Raw genomic sequence first — 5,000 nt, 5'->3', positions numbered from 1 at the left:
ATCTAATATTTCTTGCATATTCTGTATGTTTCTTTGAGCTTGTGAATGAATGTGTGTGTGCAGAGAACTGAATTTCTGTGGATTAAAGAGAGGATGTGTGTGTGTGTGTGTGAAGCTGAAGAGTCAGAGATGATGATGGTGTGACTGACATCACATGACGGTGATTTGATTTTGTGTGAGTGTGTATGCGTCTATGTGTGAGTGTGTATGTGTCTGTATGTGGTTGGCGGGGTTTGTTCAGAGGATAAATCGTTGTATTATGAAGTTAAATCATATTTTTTTCATTGATAAACTCTAGTTTTTTGGTCTCTTAAAACATCGTAAAAACGGAAACGTCGTTTTCATAACCATCTTGTATATGATAAAATAAGATGTTCATGATCATGCGAGTATTTTTAGATGCGTGTTTTTTAAACACGAGACCAGCAGCAGAATTTCTGAAAATACACACGATCAAGATCAAAACACTTTTTAATGTAAATTACGTCATAATCTGTATTCTTCATTTATCTCTGAAAAAAAAGGACGAGCACGTAAAAGAGGTAATATTAATTTAATAACATTAATTGTTCACGGAGAAGTAAACATTTTAAAGCTGGCACATTTTTTTATAAAAAACAAACAAAAAAGTGTCTATTCTATTATTGAAATAATTACTATAATGCTAGGCTATATAATCATATTTTGAATATTTATATATGTGTAACGCTTTTAAATATGGGATTTTTATTTTCTCAATAACTAACTACAACTATTGTATTTTAATCTAACAGATGTTGCTGAGCTCAAAACATAGATAAATGAAACAAAACAAAATAAATCGCATATAAATATGTAATAACATATGCACTAAAAGGCTGGAGTGAGAGTTAATGTTTGTTAATTAGATACAGTGCAGAATGATGTCATCTCTCTCTCTCTAAAGCGCTCTTTATATTGTGTTGATCTATTCCGAGGCCTTCAGCATTATGATGATATGATATATTATCTGATATGATGATATGAGATCAGATGCATGTACGATAAAAATGTGAAATCAGTGTCCTTACAGTCCTTACGCTGCCAGCATCTTTCTACTGATGTACGTCACTGTTCATGAAAATTACTAAATTATTTTGAATTCACATTATCAATTCAATAAACGACGTGATTTAACTGTTTATTGCTACCGTTTTATGATTGAATTGAACATTTTATATAACGTTTCATATTGCAATGTGAATAGTTAAAACATGATATCATGCTGTTGAAATATCATGTTGACTATATAATATAATATTATAATGTAGCGTCGTGTATATTTGAAAAGAAAAAGATTCATCGGTTTAACTGAACCCTTATAAATCAAATGCGCGTGACCGTGTGAATCTTAAAGTTTCTTTAAAATCTCCACGCGATTTTAAAGGAATTGAACTAAAGAATACTCGTTTATGACAGAACCTGTGAACGCGCCTCGAATTCAATCTGATGCATTCGTCTTGAATTATAGAAATCACACACAGAAACCGGGCAATTTGCACAATTAAAACAGCAAATAAAATCTAAAATAATGATTGCAATCAAAAGAAACTATTTTTAAGAAAAGTACCCTCGAGCATTCAAACAGCTGATGCATTGTGATATTTTGTTATTTTGTTTTTAGTCTACCATTTCGTTGAATAGCATAATAATGAAGCTACAACTGCTTTATTTTCTGTCATTTTATCCATGCATAGTTTATTTATCCATGCATCATATCATTTATGCATAAATTACACTCTCTCCTCGCGGTCGCGTTACGCGCGCGCAGTACCGATTGGAACGCGCGCGCGCGCGCCGCGTGAATCACACACACCACACCGACCAACCGGAGCTCGCGCTCCTGCTGATGATGGCTTATTCAACATGGCGAGTCATGCATGTGTGTGTACTGTTACTGTTACACACATGAAACGTTTGGCTTCGCGCGTCATTTTTAATGCCTCAGAAAATGCATTTGATTTCATGCATAAGATGCACCTGTTCCTATAACGCGCGAGATGCTCACATAGAGCACGGTGTGTTTTCTTGTCACAAAGTCATTTGAGAGAGTTAGTAAAGAGAAGCTTTAACATGTGTCATGATGCATCAAGCCATTATATTAGAGATGCATCAATAAAACGTGCAGTTTTCCCTGGCAACACACACACACACACACACACACACACACACACACACACACAATCTGCTGCAATGTGCCTTTTCCATGGGAATGGATGCTCGCTTTGTGCCTGCCTCTCTCTCTCTCTCTCTCTCTCTCTCTCTCTGCCCCTCCCCTTCTGTTCTCTATTTCATTCTCTCGCGCCCAGTCCATCATTCTTTCAGCTCTCGCGCTCGGCGCTTGTTTGCTGACGAACAAAACCGCTAAAGGATGTAAACGAATGAAAGGAAAGAGAGAAAGAGGCTCGCGCACGCAGAGCTGGAACAAAAGCAAACGAAGCTGAAATGGAGGAGCGATTAGATTCTGCAGAGGCTCAGAGCTGCTTCTCCTACAACTTTCATTAGAAGCTGAAGACATGAAGACACGGTGAGCTCTCACACTTTACTCCTACATCAGAACTCTAGACTGCACATTAAATCAGTTCTGCTCTTTACACAAATGTTAGACGCCTGAACAGTTTAATGCACTGACACACACCCGACTGCATGCGTGCATTTATTATTTTTGCACGTGTTAATTATGGACTCTCTTGAACTTTTGATGTTCGTAATGCAATTGCTTGTGCATTTACATAATGACTCGTTTCAGGTAAAGATGCGTTTCTTTATTCGCATTTCTCTTCTCAGTTGTTGCAATAATGCTTTTAATAATGGTGCACCCTGAGCTCATGCATCGTGTGTTTTCGCTGTTCTGCAGTGTTTTCTGCTCTTTGCATTGAATATTTGTGTCATGCAATAGATCATACAGTGTGTGTGTGAATTCACGCATTTTAAGAAATAATGCCTTTAATTCCACACGGCAGGAATAATGCAGGAATGTCCAGTTCTGTGTGTGTGTGTGTGTGTGTGTGTCTGCGGCCTCGAGTTCGGGCTCCTGATGGGAACATGTCTCCAGACTCGCGTGTGTGTGTGTGTGTGTGTGTCTGTGGCCCCTCGCGGCTCCCAGACAATATTGTCATGATAATGAGGAACAGCTCGTTGTTGAACTTGATGTTGACTTCTTTCTTCAGGCCTCATTTTTCTCGCTCTCTTGTTTGCGCTGTTTTTCTTTCACACGGTTCTTCTCTCGGTGAGGATTATCTGAAGGGAACAAAAGACACAGATGAATAATGACTGTCGTTTTCTTGCGTTTCTTGATAAAAAGAGGCGTCTTGCTTTAATGCATCGACATTTTCATTAATTGTAGCCTATAAATGAATGTCATTTATTATATCATTTCTAAATTATTTTTTACTTTCATTAAACAATTGTGATTTTTTTATTTGCCATACCGTATTTTTTAAGTCTACATTTATTTATTTTTACACAAAACTCACAGAAATATTCAATATTTGGATATATTATGTCATGTATTTGGTCATGTGTCTGTAAAGGCAATCTTTGTCTCGTGTGTCTTCAGCAACAGGTGCTGTGAGGCCTTCAGTCCTCAGTTCAGATCATGCATTATAGGCCAGTTTATTTATTTTTGAGGAAGACATTTTTGCACGGACTGTAAATCAAACATGTATTTTTTATTTTTATTTATGAATGTCTTCGTTCCACATCAGCTGTTTTTGAGCAGGCGATTCGTGTCTTTTTATTTTCATTGTTTGGCAGTGGTAATTTAGGTGATTCAATCATTTTTTAAAAAATATTATAGGCTATACGCCTGTATATTTAAACTTTGCAGAAAATACGGAAGATCACAGACTCCTTTAACAGCAATAGATGATGGGAAAATTAAAGATATTAAAAGGAAAGGACATTTAGTAGGCGCGCGCACACACACACACACACACACACACACGTTTCTATGATATTTGATTTCTGAGGCATCGCTCGTGAGAAATGCACACTTTACACCTTCAGTTTAACACGTATTTCTGTTCTCCACTTTTAAAGAAACACTTTTATGTGATATTTCGGGGTTAGGGTTAGATTATCCAAGAAATTAAAAAATGCAACTTTTCTGGCTAAAAAGCAAGGAAATGTATATCTTCAACATTAGTGTTGTCTTCGTTTAATTAATTAATTAATTAATGTGTATATAGCCCTGTGTTTTATAAATTATATTTAGAGGTTTGATCCATCATAAAGAATATTAAACAGTGTTTTTCTCTCCATGTCTGACGTTTAAAAGACGATTTGAGTCCGAGAACCGAAATTTTTTTCGTACATATGAAACTATAAAGGATTATTATAAAACTCTTCTTTCTCAGATGAAAGTCCGTGTGAATCTACACACATTAATCATTCAGGTGAAATCGAAACAAAAAAGGGATGAAAAAATGTGGGAAAAAAAGAGAGAGAAAATAAATGGGATAAAATGTTTTTTAAAATACAGTAGCCTAGTACAAAGACACATTTTTTTCTAATCGAAACGGCAGCAAAAAAATCAGTAGATTATTTAAGAGGAAGACATTTAATTAATTTTAGTCAGTTTATTTTGAGATCGTGTATTTTTATGGTTTTAAAATGCAGGTTATTTATGTGATATTGTGCTCTGACTATATATATATATATATATATACAGAGATATATAAGAAAGACATAGATGCTCTTCCAAAATGTATTAAGATCATTCAAAATAATATTCAATTTTCTTCAGAATGAAATGTAAAAATTCTAAGAATGAGCAAAAAATGTAAATTAAACGACAAATTAAGTGTTTTGGGTTGTAAAACAGTTTATCCCCATAAATGTATAGTCTCGATTAAAAACGGTTATAAATAAAAAGTATTTAAAAAAAAAATTGTTCTGACGCTCAGATTGTTTAAAAATGAACAGCATTTCAATTCTCTTCCAATGAGGCTTTGAGGTAAAATCATCAATGTTGCAAACTC

General features: G+C 35.1%; 1 long non-coding RNA gene across 1 annotated transcript in view; it reads left to right on the top strand.

Annotated features, from left to right (window-relative positions):
- Positions 1-2,322: 2,322 nt before the first annotated feature.
- LOC311292368 overlaps positions 2,323-5,000 on the top strand; it is a 32,480-nt gene continuing 29,802 nt past the window's right edge. The window contains exon 1 of the long non-coding RNA XR_014627711.1: positions 2,323-2,545. This is a non-coding gene — a long non-coding RNA (uncharacterized lncRNA). The remainder of the gene's footprint in view (positions 2,546-5,000) is intronic.

Source organism: Rutilus rutilus (assembly GCF_951802725.1).
Source record: "Rutilus rutilus genome assembly, chromosome: 6".
NCBI classification, from domain to species: Eukaryota; Metazoa; Chordata; class Actinopteri; order Cypriniformes; family Leuciscidae; genus Rutilus; species Rutilus rutilus.
The sequence above is the reverse complement of the archived record's forward strand: the minus strand, read 5'-3'. Positions and strand labels throughout refer to the sequence as shown.